The sequence below is a fragment of the Argiope bruennichi genome, chromosome 7 (genome assembly GCF_947563725.1).
Source record: "Argiope bruennichi chromosome 7, qqArgBrue1.1, whole genome shotgun sequence".
NCBI lineage: Eukaryota > Metazoa > Arthropoda > Arachnida > Araneae > Araneidae > Argiope > Argiope bruennichi.
The window spans coordinates 115,762,218-115,779,809 of NC_079157.1; positions in this window are offsets into that span (position 1 = coordinate 115,762,218).

A 17,592-nucleotide genomic window follows, 5' to 3' on the forward strand; every position below is an offset into this window, starting at 1 on the left:
TCAGCAACGGCCGGCACTCGCAACTCTCCAACAACCCACCCTCATCTACAAAAGAAATAAACCATTTCAATTTCAAATTGCTTAGAGAAAGCGCAGAGATTAAATAGCGTACGAAATATATTCCATTCTTACCCTGTAGAGAAGGAGTGCCTCCGCATAAGCTGAATTTTCAGTGTCCACACTTCGATTTCTTCTTCTTCTGGTACAGCGAGCCAAAGGATCCTTCCAATCGCCTCGTGCTTCTTTCAGTACATCCTCAGAGTTTTCTTCCGTCTCCTGGATTCTACCCTTCTCTAGAAAAGAAGAATAATGAAGAGTCCAAGGATCGACATTTTAAAGAAAGAAAGAAGCTATCAAACATAAAAAAAGCATCACTTACTCTCTTGAAGACGACGCTTGAAGTGGAGCGGACAGTGAAAATTCAGCAACGGCCGGCACTCGCAACTCTCCAACAACCCACCCTCATCTACAAAAGAAATAAACCATTTCAATTTCAAATTGCTTAGAGAAAGCGCAGAGATTAAATAGCGTACGAAATATATTCCATTCTTACCCTGTAGAGAAGGAGTGCCTCCGCATAAGCTGAATTTTCAGTGTCCACACTTCGATTTCTTCTTCTGGTACAGCGAGCCAAAGGATCCTTCCAATCGCCTCGTGCTTCTTTCAGTACATCCTCAGAGTTTTCTTCCGTCTCCTGGATTCTACCCTTCTCTAGAAAAGAAGAATAATGAAGAGTCCAAGGATCGACATTTTAAAGAAAGAAAGAAGCTATCAAACATAAAAAAAAGCATCACTTACTCTCTTGAAGACGACGCTTGAAGTGGAGCGGACAGTGAAAATTCAGCAACGGCCGGCACTCGCAACTCTCCAACAACCCACCCTCATCTACAAAAGAAATAAACCATTTCAATTTCAAATTGCTTAGAGAAAGCGCAGAGATTAAATAGCGTACGAAATATATTCCATTCTTACCCTGTAGAGAAGGAGTGCCTCCGCATAAGCTGAATTTTCAGTGTCCACACTTCGATTTCTTCTTCTTCTTCTGGTACAGCGAGCCAAAGGATCCTTCCAATCGCCTCGTGCTTCTTTCAGTACATCCTCAGAGTTTTCTTCCGTCTCCTGGATTCTACCCTTCTCTAGAAAAGAAGAATAATGAAGAGTCCAAGGATCGACATTTTAAAGAAAGAAAGAAGCTATCAAACATAAAAAAAAGCATCACTTACTCTCTTGAAGACGACGCTTGAAGTGGAGCGGACAGTGAAAATTCAGCAACGGCCGGCACTCGCAACTCTCCAACAACCCACCCTCATCTACAAAAGAAATAAACCATTTCAATTTCAAATTGCTTAGAGAAAGCGCAGAGATTAAATAGCGTACGAAATATATTCCATTCTTACCCTGTAGAGAAGGAGTGCCTCCGCATAAGCTGAATTTTCAGTGTCCACACTTCGATTTCTTCTTCTTCTTCTGGTACAGCGAGCCAAAGGATCCTTCCAATCGCCTCGTGCTTCTTTCAGTACATCCTCAGAGTTTTCTTCCGTCTCCTGGATTCTACCCTTCTCTAGAAAAGAAGAATAATGAAGAGTCCAAGGATCGACATTTTAAAGAAAGAAAGAAGCTATCAAACATAAAAAAAAGCATCACTTACTCTCTTGAAGACGACGCTTGAAGTGGAGCGGACAGTGAAAATTCAGCAACGGCCGGCACTCGCAACTCTCCAACAACCCACCCTCATCTACAAAAGAAATAAACCATTTCAATTTCAAATTGCTTAGAGAAAGCGCAGAGATTAAATAGCGGACGAAATATATTCCATTCTTACACTGTAGAGAAGGAGTGCCTCCGCATAAGCTGAATTTTCAGTGTCCACACTTCGATTTCTTCTTCTTCTTCTGGTACAGCGAGCCAAAGGATCCTTCCAATCGCCTCGTGCTTCTTTCAGTACATCCTCAGAGTTTTCTTCCGTCTCCTGGATTCTACCCTTCTCTAGAAAAGAAGAATAATGAAGAGTCCAAGGATCGACATTTTAAAGAAAGAAAGAAGCTATCAAACATAAAAAAAAGCATCACTTACTCTCTTGAAGACGACGCTTGAAGTGGAGCGGACAGTGAAAATTCAGCAACGGCCGGCACTCACAACTCTCCAACAACCCACCCTCATCTACAAAAGAAATAAACCATTTGAATTTCAAATTGCTTAGAGAAAGCGCAGAGATTAAAGAGCGTACGAAATATATTCCATTCTTACCCTGTAGAGAAGGAGTGCCTCCGCATAAGCTGAATTTTCAGTGTCCACACTTCGATTTCTTCTTCTTCTTCTGGTACAGCGAGCCAATAATCCTTCCAATCGCCTCGTGCTTCTTTCAGTACATCCTCAGAGTTTTCTTCCGTCTCCTGGATTCTACCCTTCTCTAGAAAAGAAGAATAATGAAGAGTCCAAGGATCGACATTTTAAAGAAAGAAAGAAGCTATCAAACATAAAAAAAAGCATCACTTACTCTCTTGAAGACGACGCTTGAAGTGGAGCGGACAGTGAAAATTCAGCAACGGCCGGCACTCGCAACTCTCCAACAACCCACCCTCATCTACAAAAGAAATAAACCATTTCAATTTCAAATTGATTAGAGAAAGCGCGGAGATTAAAGAGCGTACGAAATATATTCCATTCTTACCCTGTAGAGAAGGAGTGCCTCCGCATAAGCTGAATTATCAGTGTCCACACTTCGATTTCTTCTTCTTCTTCTGGTACAGCGAGCCAAAGGATCCTTCCAATCGCCTCGTGCTTCTTTCAGTACATCCTCAGAGTTTTCTTCCGTCTCCTGGATTCTACCCTTCTCTAGAAAAGAAGAATAATGAAGAGTCCAAGGATCGACATTTTAAAGAAAGAAAGAAGCTATCAAACATAAAAAAAGCATCACTTACTCTCTTGAAGACGACGCTTGAAGTGGAGCGGACAGTGAAAATTCAGCAACGGCCGGCACTCGCAACTCTCCAACAACCCACCCTCATCTACAAAAGAAATAAACCATTTCGATTTCAAATTGCTTAGAGAAAGCGCAGAGATTAAAGAGCGTACGAAATATATTCCATTCTTACCCTGTAGAGAAGGAGTGCCTCCGCATAAGCTGAATTTTCAGTGTCCACACTTCGATTTCTTCTTCTGGTACAGCAAGCCAAAGGATCCTTCCAATCGCCTCGTGCTTCTTTCAGTACATCCTCAGAGTTTTCTTCCGTCTCCTGGATTCTACCCTTCTCTAGAAAAGAAGAATAATGAAGAGTCCAAGGATCGACATTTTAAAGAAAGAAAGAAGCTATCAAACATAAAAAAAAGCATCACTTACTCTCTTGAAGACGACGCTTGAAGTGGAGCGGACAGTGAAAATTCAGCAACGGCCGGCACTCGCAACTCTCCAACAACCCACCCTCATCTACAAAAGAAATAAACCATTTCAATTTCAAATTGCTTAGAGAAAGCGCAGAGATTAAAGAGCGTACGAAATATATTCCATTCTTACCCTGTAGAGAAGGAGTGCCTCCGCATAAGCTGAATTTTCAGTGTCCACACTTCGATTTCTTCTTCTTCTGGTACAGCGAGCCAAAGGATCCTTCCAATCGCCTCGTGCTTCTTTCAGTACATCCTCAGAGTTTTCTTCCGTCTCCTGGATTCTACCCTTCTCTAGAAAAGAAGAATAATGAAGAGTCCAAGGATCGACATTTTAAAGAAAGAAAGAAGCTATCAAACATAAAAAAAAGCATCACTTACTCTCTTGAAGACGACGCTTGAAGTGGAGCGGACAGTGAAAATTCAGCAACGGCCGGCACTCGCAACTCTCCAACAACCCACCCTCATCTACAAAAGAAATAAACCATTTCAATTTCAAATTGCTTAGAGAAAGCGCAGAGATTAAATAGCGTACGAAATATATTCCATTCTTACCCTGTAGAGAAGGAGTGCCTCCGCATCAGCTGAATTTTCAGTGTCGACACTTCGATTTCTTCTTCTGGTACAGCGAGCCAAAGGATCCTTCCAATCGCCTCGTGCTTCTTTCAGTACATCCTCAGAGTTTTCTTCCGTCTCCTGGATTCTACCCTTCTCTAGAAAAGAAGAATAATGAAGAGTCCAAGGATCGACATTTTAAAGAAAGAAAGAAGCTATCAAACATAAAAAAAAGCATCACTTACTCTCTTGAAGACGACGCTTGAAGTGGAGCGGACAGTGAAAATTCAGCAACGGCCGGCACTCGCAACTCTCCAACAACCCACCCTCATCTACAAAAGAAATAAACCATTTCAATTTCAAATTGCTTAGAGAAAGCGCAGAGATTAAATAGCGTACGAAATATATTCCATTCTTACCCTGTAGAGAAGGAGTGCCTCCGCATAAGCTGAATTTTCAGTGTCCACACTTCGATTTCTTCTTCTTCTTCTGGTACAGCGAGCCAAAGGATCCTTCCAATCGCCTCGTGCTTCTTTCAGTACATCCTCAGAGTTTTCTTCCGTCTCCTGGATTCTACCCTTCTCTAGAAAAGAAGAATAATGAAGAGTCCAAGGATCGACATTTTAAAGAAAGAAAGAAGCTATCAAACATAAAAAAAAGCATCACTTACTCTCTTGAAGACGACGCTTGAAGTGGAGCGGACAGTGAAAATTCAGCAACGGCCGGCACTCGCAACTCTCCAACAACCCACCCTCATCTACAAAAGAAATAAACCATTTCAATTTCAAATTGCTTAGAGAAAGCGCAGAGATTAAATAGCGTACGAAATATATTCCATTCTTAACCTGTAGAGAAGGAGTGCCTCCGCATAAGCTGAATTTTCAGTGTCCACACTTCGATTTCTTCTTCTTCTTCTGGTACAGCGAGCCAAAGGATCCTTCCAATCGCCTCGTGCTTCTTTCAGTACATCCTCAGAGTTTTCTTCCGTCTCCTGGATTCTACCCTTCTCTAGAAAAGAAGAATAATGAAGAGTCCAAGGATCGACATTTTAAAGAAAGAAAGAAGCTATCAAACATAAAAAAAAGCATCACTTACTCTCTTGAAGACGACGCTTGAAGTGGAGCGGACAGTGAAAATTCAGCAACGGCCGGCACTCGCAACTCTCCAACAACCCACCCTCATCTACAAAAGAAATAAACCATTTCAATTTCAAATTGCTTAGAGAAAGCGCAGAGATTAAATAGCGGACGAAATATATTCCATTCTTACCCTGTAGAGAAGGAGTGCCTCCGCATAAGCTGAATTTTCAGTGTCCACACTTCGATTTCTTCTTCTTCTTCTGGTACAGCGAGCCAATAATCCTTCCAATCGCCTCGTGCTTCTTTCAGTACATCCTCAGAGTTTTCTTCCGTCTCCTGGATTCTACCCTTCTCTAGAAAAGAAGAATAATGAAGAGTCCAAGGATCGACATTTTAAAGAAAGAAAGAAGCTATCAAACATAAAAAAAAGCATCACTTACTCTCTTGAAGACGACGCTTGAAGTGGAGCGGACAGTGAAAATTCAGCAACGGCCGGCACTCGCAACTCTCCAACAACCCACCCTCATCTACAAAAGAAATAAACCATTTCAATTTCAAATTGATTAGAGAAAGCGCGGAGATTAAAGAGCGTACGAAATATATTCCATTCTTACCCTGTAGAGAAGGAGTGCCTCCGCATAAGCTGAATTATCAGTGTCCACACTTCGATTTCTTCTTCTTCTTCTGGTACAGCGAGCCAAAGGATCCTTCCAATCGCCTCGTGCTTCTTTCAGTACATCCTCAGAGTTTTCTTCCGTCTCCTGGATTCTACCCTTCTCTAGAAAAGAAGAATAATGAAGAGTCCAAGGATCGACATTTTAAAGAAAGAAAGAAGCTATCAAACATAAAAAAAGCATCACTTACTCTCTTGAAGACGACGCTTGAAGTGGAGCGGACAGTGAAAATTCAGCAACGGCCGGCACTCGCAACTCTCCAACAACCCACCCTCATCTACAAAAGAAATAAACCATTTCGATTTCAAATTGCTTAGAGAAAGCGCAGAGATTAAAGAGCGTACGAAATATATTCCATTCTTACCCTGTAGAGAAGGAGTGCCTCCGCATAAGCTGAATTTTCAGTGTCCACACTTCGATTTCTTCTTCTGGTACAGCAAGCCAAAGGATCCTTCCAATCGCCTCGTGCTTCTTTCAGTACATCCTCAGAGTTTTCTTCCGTCTCCTGGATTCTACCCTTCTCTAGAAAAGAAGAATAATGAAGAGTCCAAGGATCGACATTTTAAAGAAAGAAAGAAGCTATCAAACATAAAAAAAAGCATCACTTACTCTCTTGAAGACGACGCTTGAAGTGGAGCGGACAGTGAAAATTCAGCAACGGCCGGCACTCGCAACTCTCCAACAACCCACCCTCATCTACAAAAGAAATAAACCATTTCAATTTCAAATTGCTTAGAGAAAGCGCAGAGATTAAAGAGCGTACGAAATATATTCCATTCTTACCCTGTAGAGAAGGAGTGCCTCCGCATAAGCTGAATTTTCAGTGTCCACACTTCGATTTCTTCTTCTTCTGGTACAGCGAGCCAAAGGATCCTTCCAATCGCCTCGTGCTTCTTTCAGTACATCCTCAGAGTTTTCTTCCGTCTCCTGGATTCTACCCTTCTCTAGAAAAGAAGAATAATGAAGAGTCCAAGGATCGACATTTTAAAGAAAGAAAGAAGCTATCAAACATAAAAAAAAGCATCACTTACTCTCTTGAAGACGACGCTTGAAGTGGAGCGGACAGTGAAAATTCAGCAACGGCCGGCACTCGCAACTCTCCAACAACCCACCCTCATCTACAAAAGAAATAAACCATTTCAATTTCAAATTGCTTAGAGAAAGCGCAGAGATTAAAGAGCGTACGAAATATATTCCATTCTTACCCTGTAGAGAAGGAGTGCCTCCGCATAAGCTGAATTTTCAGTGTCCACACTTCGATTTCTTCTTCTTCTGGTACAGCGAGCCAAAGGATCCTTCCAATCGCCTCGTGCTTCTTTCAGTACATCCTCAGAGTTTTCTTCCGTCTCCTGGATTCTACCCTTCTCTAGAAAAGAAGAATAATGAAGAGTCCAAGGATCGACATTTTAAAGAAAGAAAGAAGCTATCAAACATAAAAAAAAGCATCACTTACTCTCTTGAAGACGACGCTTGAAGTGGAGCGGACAGTGAAAATTCAGCAACGGCCGGCACTCGCAACTCTCCAACAACCCACCCTCATCTACAAAAGAAATAAACCATTTCAATTTCAAATTGCTTAGAGAAAGCGCAGAGATTAAATAGCGGACGAAATATATTCCATTCTTACCCTGTAGAGAAGGAGTGCCTCCGCATAAGCTGAATTTTCAGTGTCCACACTTCGATTTCTTCTTCTTCTTCTGGTACAGCGAGCCAAAGGATCCTTCCAATCGCCTCGTGCTTCTTTCAGTACATCCTCAGAGTTTTCTTCCGTCTCCTGGATTCTACCCTTCTCTAGAAAAGAAGAATAATGAAGAGTCCAAGGATCGACATTTTAAAGAAAGAAAGAAGCTATCAAACATAAAAAAAAGCATCACTTACTCTCTTGAAGACGACGCTTGAAGTGGAGCGGACAGTGAAAATTCAGCAACGGCCGGCACTCACAACTCTCCAACAACCCACCCTCATCTACAAAAGAAATAAACCATTTGAATTTCAAATTGCTTAGAGAAAGCGCAGAGATTAAAGAGCGTACGAAATATATTCCATTCTTACCCTGTAGAGAAGGAGTGCCTCCGCATAAGCTGAATTTTCAGTGTCCACACTTCGATTTCTTCTTCTTCTTCTGGTACAGCGAGCCAATAATCCTTCCAATCGCCTCGTGCTTCTTTCAGTACATCCTCAGAGTTTTCTTCCGTCTCCTGGATTCTACCCTTCTCTAGAAAAGAAGAATAATGAAGAGTCCAAGGATCGACATTTTAAAGAAAGAAAGAAGCTATCAAACATAAAAAAAAGCATCACTTACTCTCTTGAAGACGACGCTTGAAGTGGAGCGGACAGTGAAAATTCAGCAACGGCCGGCACTCGCAACTCTCCAACAACCCACCCTCATCTACAAAAGAAATAAACCATTTCAATTTCAAATTGATTAGAGAAAGCGCGGAGATTAAAGAGCGTACGAAATATATTCCATTCTTACCCTGTAGAGAAGGAGTGCCTCCGCATAAGCTGAATTATCAGTGTCCACACTTCGATTTCTTCTTCTTCTTCTGGTACAGCGAGCCAAAGGATCCTTCCAATCGCCTCGTGCTTCTTTCAGTACATCCTCAGAGTTTTCTTCCGTCTCCTGGATTCTACCCTTCTCTAGAAAAGAAGAATAATGAAGAGTCCAAGGATCGACATTTTAAAGAAAGAAAGAAGCTATCAAACATAAAAAAAGCATCACTTACTCTCTTGAAGACGACGCTTGAAGTGGAGCGGACAGTGAAAATTCAGCAACGGCCGGCACTCGCAACTCTCCAACAACCCACCCTCATCTACAAAAGAAATAAACCATTTCGATTTCAAATTGCTTAGAGAAAGCGCAGAGATTAAAGAGCGTACGAAATATATTCCATTCTTACCCTGTAGAGAAGGAGTGCCTCCGCATAAGCTGAATTTTCAGTGTCCACACTTCGATTTCTTCTTCTGGTACAGCAAGCCAAAGGATCCTTCCAATCGCCTCGTGCTTCTTTCAGTACATCCTCAGAGTTTTCTTCCGTCTCCTGGATTCTACCCTTCTCTAGAAAAGAAGAATAATGAAGAGTCCAAGGATCGACATTTTAAAGAAAGAAAGAAGCTATCAAACATAAAAAAAAGCATCACTTACTCTCTTGAAGACGACGCTTGAAGTGGAGCGGACAGTGAAAATTCAGCAACGGCCGGCACTCGCAACTCTCCAACAACCCACCCTCATCTACAAAAGAAATAAACCATTTCAATTTCAAATTGCTTAGAGAAAGCGCAGAGATTAAAGAGCGTACGAAATATATTCCATTCTTACCCTGTAGAGAAGGAGTGCCTCCGCATAAGCTGAATTTTCAGTGTCCACACTTCGATTTCTTCTTCTTCTGGTACAGCGAGCCAAAGGATCCTTCCAATCGCCTCGTGCTTCTTTCAGTACATCCTCAGAGTTTTCTTCCGTCTCCTGGATTCTACCCTTCTCTAGAAAAGAAGAATAATGAAGAGTCCAAGGATCGACATTTTAAAGAAAGAAAGAAGCTATCAAACATAAAAAAAAGCATCACTTACTCTCTTGAAGACGACGCTTGAAGTGGAGCGGACAGTGAAAATTCAGCAACGGCCGGCACTCGCAACTCTCCAACAACCCACCCTCATCTACAAAAGAAATAAACCATTTCAATTTCAAATTGCTTAGAGAAAGCGCAGAGATTAAAGAGCGTACGAAATATATTCCATTCTTACCCTGTAGAGAAGGAGTGCCTCCGCATAAGCTGAATTTTCAGTGTCCACACTTCGATTTCTTCTTCTTCTTCTGGTACAGCGAGCCAAAGGATCCTTCCAATCGCCTCGTGCTTCTTTCAGTACATCCTCAGAGTTTTCTTCCGTCTCCTGGATTCTACCCTTCTCTAGAAAAGAAGAATAATGAAGAATCCAAGGATCGACATTTTAAAGAAAGAAAGAAGCTATCAAACATAAAAAAAAGCATCACTTACTCTCTTGAAGACGACGCTTGAAGTGGAGCGGACAGTGAAAATTCAGCAACGGCCGGCACTCGCAACTCTCCAACAACCCACCCTCACCTACAAAAGAAATAAACCATTTCAATTTCAAATTGCTTAGAGAAAGCGCAGAGATTAAAGAGCGTACGAAATATATTCCATTCTTACCCTGTAGAGAAGGAGTGCCTCCGCATAAGCTGAATTTTCAGTGTCCACACTTCGATTTCTTCTTCTTCTTCTTCTGGTACAGCGAGCCAAAGGATCCTTCCAATCGCCTCGTGCTTCTTTCAGTACATCCTCAGAGTTTTCTTCCGTCCCCTGGATTCTACCCTTCTCTAGAAAAGAAGAATAATGAAGAGTCCAAGGATCGACATTTTAAAGAAAGAAAGAAGCTATCCAACATAAAAAAAAGCATCACTTACTCTCTTGAAGACGACGCTTGAAGTGGAGCGGACAGTGAAAATTCAGCAACGGCCGGCACTCGCAACTCATCAAATCTCTCATCAAACCATTTCAATTTCAAATTGCTTAGAGAAAGCGCAGAGATTAAAGAGCGTACGAAATATATTCCATTCTTACCCTGTAGAGAAGGAGTGCCTCCGCATAAGCTGAATTTTCAGTGTCCACACTTCGATTTCTTCTTCTGGTACAGCGAGCCAAAGGATCCTTCCAATCGCCTCGTGCTTCTTTCAGTACATCCTCAGAGTTTTCTTCCGTCTCCTGGATTCTACCCTTCTCTAGAAAAGAAGAATCATGAAGAGTCCAAGGATCGACATTTTAAAGAAAGCAAGAAGCTATCAAACATAAAAAAAGCATCACTTACTCTCTTGAAGACGACGCTTGAAGTGGAGCGGACAGTGAAAATTCAGCAACGGCCGGCACTCGCAACTCTCCAACAACCCACCCTCATCTACAAAAGAAATAAACCATTTCAATTTCAAATTGCTTAGAGAAAGCGCAGAGATTAAAAATCGTACGAAATATATTCCATTCTTACCCTGTAGAGAAGGAGTGCCTCCGCATAAGCTGAATTTTCAGTGTCCACACTTCGATTTCTTCTTCTGGTACAGCGAGCCAAAGGATCCTTCCAATCGCCCCGTGCTTCTTTCAGTACATCCTCAGAGTTTTCTTCCGTCTCCTGGATTCTACCCTTCTCTAGAAAAGAAGAATAATGAAGAGTCCAAGGATCGACATTTTAAAGAAAGAAAGAAGCTATCAAACATAAAAAAAAGCATCACTTACTCTCTTGAAGACGACGCTTGAAGTGGAGCGGACAGTGAAAATTCAGCAACGGCTGGCACTCGCAACTCGCCAACAACCCACCCTCATCTACAAAAGAAATAAACCATTTCAATTTCAAATTGCTTAGAGAAAGCGCAGAGATTAAAGACCGTACGAAATATATTCCATTCTTACCCTGTAGAGAAGGAGTGCCTCCGCATAAGCTGAATTTTCAGTGTCCACACTTCGATTTCTTCTTCTGGTACAGCGAGCCAAAGGATCCTTCCAATCGCCTCGTGCTTCTTTCAGTACATCCTCAGAGTTTTCTTCCGTCTCCTGGATTCTACCCTTCTCTAGAAAAGAAGAATAATGAAGAGTCCAAGGATCGACATTTTAAAGAAAGAAAGAAGCTATCAAACAAAAAAAAGCCTCACTTACTCTCTTGAAGACGACGCTTGAAGTGGAGCGGACAGTGAAAATTCAGCAACGGCCGGCACTCGCAACTCTCCTACAACCCACCCTCATCTACAAAAGAAATAAACCATTTCAATTTCAAATTGCTTAGAGAAAGCGCAGAGATTAAAGAGCGTACGAAATATATTCCATTCTTACCCTGTAGAGAAGGAGTGCCTCCGCATAAGCTGAATTTTCAGTGTCCAAACTTCGATTTCTTCTTCTTCTGGTACAGCGAGCCAAAGGATCCTTCCAATCGCCTCGTGCTTCTTTCAGTACATCCTCAGAGTTTTCTTCCGTCTCCTGGATTCTACCCTTCTCTAGAAAAGAAGAATAATGAAGAGTCCAAGGATCGACATTTTAAAGAAAGAAAGAAGCTATCAAACATAAAAAAAAGCATCACTTACTCTCTTGAAGACGACGCTTGAAGTGGAGCGGACAGTGAAAATTCAGCAACGGCTGGCACTCGCAACTCGCCAACAACCCACCCTCATCTACAAAAGAAATAAACCATTTCAATTTCAAATTGCTTAGAGAAAGCGCAGAGATTAAAGAACGTACGAAATATATTCCATTCTTACCCTGTAGAGAAGGAGTGCCTCCGCATAAGCTGAATTTTCAGTGTCCACACTTCGATTTCTTCTTCTGGTACAGCGAGCCAAAGGATCCTTCCAATCGCCCCGTGCTTCTTTCAGTACATCCTCAGAGTTTTCTTCCGTCTCCTGGATTCTACCCTTCTCTAGAAAAGAAGAATAATGAAGAGTCCAAGGATCGACATTTTAAAGAAAGAAAGAAGCTATCAAACATAAAAAAAAGCATCACTTACTCTCTTGAAGACGACGCTTGAAGTGGAGCGGACAGTGAAAATTCAGCAACGGCTGGCACTCGCAACTCGCCAACAACCCACCCTCATCTACAAAAGAAATAAACCATTTCAATTTCAAATTGCTTAGAGAAAGCGCAGAGATTAAAGACCGTACGAAATATATTCCATTCTTACCCTGTAGAGAAGGAGTGCCTCCGCATAAGCTGAATTTTCAGTGTCCACACTTCGATTTCTTCTTCTGGTACAGCGAGCCAAAGGATCCTTCCAATCGCCTCGTGCTTCTTTCAGTACATCCTCAGAGTTTTCTTCCGTCTCCTGGATTCTACCCTTCTCTAGAAAAGAAGAATAATGAAGAGTCCAAGGATCGACATTTTAAAGAAAGAAAGAAGCTATCAAACAAAAAAAAGCCTCACTTACTCTCTTGAAGACGACGCTTGAAGTGGAGCGGACAGTGAAAATTCAGCAACGGCCGGCACTCGCAACTCTCCTACAACCCACCCTCATCTACAAAAGAAATAAACCATTTCAATTTCAAATTGCTTAGAGAAAGCGCAGAGATTAAAGAGCGTACGAAATATATTCCATTCTTACCCTGTAGAGAAGGAGTGCCTCCGCATAAGCTGAATTTTCAGTGTCCAAACTTCGATTTCTTCTTCTTCTGGTACAGCGAGCCAAAGGATCCTTCCAATCGCCTCGTGCTTCTTTCAGTACATCCTCAGAGTTTTCTTCCGTCTCCTGGATTCTACCCTTCTCTAGAAAAGAAGAATAATGAAGAGTCCAAGGATCGACATTTTAAAGAAAGAAAGAAGCTATCAAACATAAAAAAAAGCATCACTTACTCTCTTGAAGACGACGCTTGAAGTGGAGCGGACAGTGAAAATTCAGCAACGGCTGGCACTCGCAACTCGCCAACAACCCACCCTCATCTACAAAAGAAATAAACCATTTCAATTTCAAATTGCTTAGAGAAAGCGCAGAGATTAAAGACCGTACGAAATATATTCCATTCTTACCCTGTAGAGAAGGAGTGCCTCCGCATAAGCTGAATTTTCAGTGTCCACACTTCGATTTCTTCTTCTGGTACAGCGAGCCAAAGGATCCTTCCAATCGCCTCGTGCTTCTTTCAGTACATCCTCAGAGTTTTCTTCCGTCTCCTGCATTCTACCCTTCTCTAGAAAAGAAGAATAATGAAGAGTCCAAGGATCGACATTTTAAAGAAAGAAAGAAGCTATCAAACAAAAAAAAGCCTCACTTACTCTCTTGAAGACGACGCTTGAAGTGGAGCGGACAGTGAAAATTCAGCAACGGCCGGCACTCGCAACTCTCCTACAACCCACCCTCATCTACAAAAGAAATAAACCATTTCAATTTCAAATTGCTTAGAGAAAGCGCAGAGATTAAAGAGCGTACGAAATATATTCCATTCTTACCCTGTAGAGAAGGAGTGCCTCCGCATAAGCTGAATTTTCAGTGTCCAAACTTCGATTTCTTCTTCTTCTGGTACAGCGAGCCAAAGGATCCTTCCAATCGCCTCGTGCTTCTTTCAGTACATCCTCAGAGTTTTCTTCCGTCTCCTGGATTCTACCCTTCTCTAGAAAAGAAGAATAATGAAGAATCCAAGGATCGACATTTTAAAGAAAGAAAGAAGCTATCAAACATAAAAAAAAGCATCACTTACTCTCTTGAAGACGACGCTTGAAGTGGAGCGGACAGTGAAAATTCAGCAACGGCCGGCACTCGCAACTCTCCAACAACCCACCCTCACCTACAAAAGAAATAAACCATTTCAATTTCAAATTGCTTAGAGAAAGCGCAGAGATTAAAGAGCGTACGAAATATATTCCATTCTTACCCTGTAGAGAAGGAGTGCCTCCGCATAAGCTGAATTTTCAGTGTCCACACTTCGATTTCTTCTTCTTCTTCTGGTACAGCGAGCCAAAGGATCCTTCCAATCGCCTCGTGCTTCTTTCAGTACATCCTCAGAGTTTTCTTCCGTCCCCTGGATTCTACCCTTCTCTAGAAAAGAAGAATAATGAAGAGTCCAAGGATCGACATTTTAAAGAAAGAAAGAAGCTATCCAACATAAAAAAAAGCATCACTTACTCTCTTGAAGACGACGCTTGAAGTGGAGCGGACAGTGAAAATTCAGCAACGGCCGGCACTCGCAACTCATCAAATCTCTCATCAAACCATTTCAATTTCAAATTGCTTAGAGAAAGCGCAGAGATTAAAGAGCGTACGAAATATATTCCATTCTTACCCTGTAGAGAAGGAGTGCCTCCGCATAAGCTGAATTTTCAGTGTCCACACTTCGATTTCTTCTTCTGGTACAGCGAGCCAAAGGATCCTTCCAATCGCCTCGTGCTTCTTTCAGTACATCCTCAGAGTTTTCTTCCGTCTCCTGGATTCTACCCTTCTCTAGAAAAGAAGAATCATGAAGAGTCCAAGGATCGACATTTTAAAGAAAGCAAGAAGCTATCAAACATAAAAAAAGCATCACTTACTCTCTTGAAGACGACGCTTGAAGTGGAGCGGACAGTGAAAATTCAGCAACGGCCGGCACTCGCAACTCTCCAACAACCCACCCTCATCTACAAAAGAAATAAACCATTTCAATTTCAAATTGCTTAGAGAAAGCGCAGAGATTAAAAATCGTACGAAATATATTCCATTCTTACCCTGTAGAGAAGGAGTGCCTCCGCATAAGCTGAATTTTCAGTGTCCACACTTCGATTTCTTCTTCTGGTACAGCGAGCCAAAGGATCCTTCCAATCGCCCCGTGCTTCTTTCAGTACATCCTCAGAGTTTTCTTCCGTCTCCTGGATTCTACCCTTCTCTAGAAAAGAAGAATAATGAAGAGTCCAAGGATCGACATTTTAAAGAAAGAAAGAAGCTATCAAACATAAAAAAAAGCATCACTTACTCTCTTGAAGACGACGCTTGAAGTGGAGCGGACAGTGAAAATTCAGCAACGGCCGGCACTCGCAACTCTCCAACAACCCACCCTCATCTACAAAAGAAATAAACCATTTCAATTTCAAATTGCTTAGAGAAAGCGCAGAGATTAAAGAGCGTACGAAATATATTCCATTCTTACCCTGTAGAGAAGGAGTGCCTCCGCATAAGCTGAATTTTCAGTGTCCACACTTCGATTTCTTCTTCTTCTTCTTCTGGTACAGCGAGCCAAAGGATCCTTCCAATCGCCTCGTGCTTCTTTCAGTACATCCTCAGAGTTTTCTTCCGTCCCCTGGATTCTACCCTTCTCTAGAAAAGAAGAATAATGAAGAGTCCAAGGATCGACATTTTAAAGAAAGAAAGAAGCTATCCAACATAAAAAAAAGCATCACTTACTCTCTTGAAGACGACGCTTGAAGTGGAGCGGACAGTGAAAATTCAGCAACGGCCGGCACTCGCAACTCATCAAATCTCTCATCAAACCATTTCAATTTCAAATTGCTTAGAGAAAGCGCAGAGATTAAAGAGCGTACGAAATATATTCCATTCTTACCCTGTAGAGAAGGAGTGCCTCCGCATAAGCTGAATTTTCAGTGTCCACACTTCGATTTCTTCTTCTGGTACAGCGAGCCATAGGATCCTTCCAATCGCCTCGTGCTTTTTTCAGTACATCCTCAGAGTTTTCTTCCGTCTCCTGGATTCTACCCTTCTCTAGAAAAGAAGAATAATGAAGAGCCCAAGGATCGACATTTTAAAGAAAGAAAGAAGCTATCAAACATAAAAAAAAGCATCACTTACTCTCTTGAAGACGACGCTTGAAGTGGAGCGGACAGTGAAAATTCAGCAACGGCCGGCACTCGCAACTCTCCAACAACCCACCCTCATCTACAAAAGAAATAAACCATTTCAATTTCAAATTGCTTAGAGAAAGCGCAGAGATTAAATAGCGTACGAAATATATTCCATTCTTACCCTGTAGAGAAGGAGTGCCTCCGCATAAGCTGAATTTTCAGTGTCCACACTTCGATTTCTTCTTCTTCTTCTTCTGGTACAGCGAGCCAAAGGATCCTTCCAATCGCCTCGTGCTTCTTTCAGTACATCCTCAGAGTTTTCTTCCGTCTCCTGGATTCTACCCTTCTCTAGAAAAGAAGAATAATGAAGAGTCCAAGGATCGACATTTTAAAGACAGAAAGAAGCTATCAAACATAAAAAAAAGCATCACTTACTCTCTTGAAGACGACGCTTGAAGTGGAGCGGACAGTGAAAATTCAGCAACGGCCGGCACTCGCAACTCTCCAACAACCCACCCTCATCTACAAAAGAAATAAACCATTTCAATTTCAAATTGCTTAGAGAAAGCGCAGAGATTAAATAGCGTACGAAATATATTCCATTCTTACCCTGTAGAGAAGGAGTGCCTCCGCATAAGCTGAATTTTCAGTGTCCACACTTCGATTTCTTCTTCTTCTTCTGGTACAGCGAGCCAAAGGATCCTTCCAATCGCCTCGTGCTTCTTTCAGTACATCCTCAGAGTTTTCTTCCGTCTCCTGGATTCTACCCTTCTCTAGAAAAGAAGAATAATGAAGAGTCCAAGGATCTTCATTTTAAAGAAAGAAAGAAGCTATCAAACATAAAAAAAAGCATCACTTACTCTCTTGAAGACGACGCTTGAAGTGGAGCGGACAGTGAAAATTCAGCAACGGCCGGCACTCGCAACTCTCCAACAACCCACCCTCATCTACAAAAGAAATAAACCATTTCAATTTCAAATTGCTTAGAGAAAGCGCAGAGATTAAATAGCGTACGAAATATATTCCATTCTTACCCTGTAGAGAAGGAGTGCCTCCGCATAAGCTGAATTTTCAGTGTCCACACTTCAATTTCTTCTTCTGGTACAGCGAGCCATAGGATCCTTCCAATCGCCTCGTGCTTCTTTCAGTACATCCTCAGAGTTTTCTTCCGTCTCCTGGATTCTACCCTTCTCTAGAAAAGAAGAATAATGAAGAGCCCAAGGATCGACATTTTAAAGAAAGAAAGAAGCTATCAAACATAAAAAAAAGCATCACTTACTCTCTTGAAGACGACGCTTGAAGTGGAGCGGACAGTGAAAATTCAGCAACGGCCGGCACTCGCAACTCTCCAACAACCCACCCTCATCTACAAAAGAAATAAACCATTTCAATTTCAAATTGCTTAGAGAAAGCGCAGAGATTAAATAGCGTACGAAATATATTCCATTCTTACCCTGTAGAGAAGGAGTGCCTCCGCATAAGCTGAATTTTCAGTGTCCACACTTCGATTTCTTCTTCTTCTTCTTCTGGTACAGCGAGCCAAAGGATCCTTCCAATCGCCTCGTGCTTCTTTCAGTACATCCTCAGAGTTTTCTTCCGTCTCCTGGATTCTACCCTTCTCTAGAAAAGAAGAATAATGAAGAGTCCAAGGATCGACAT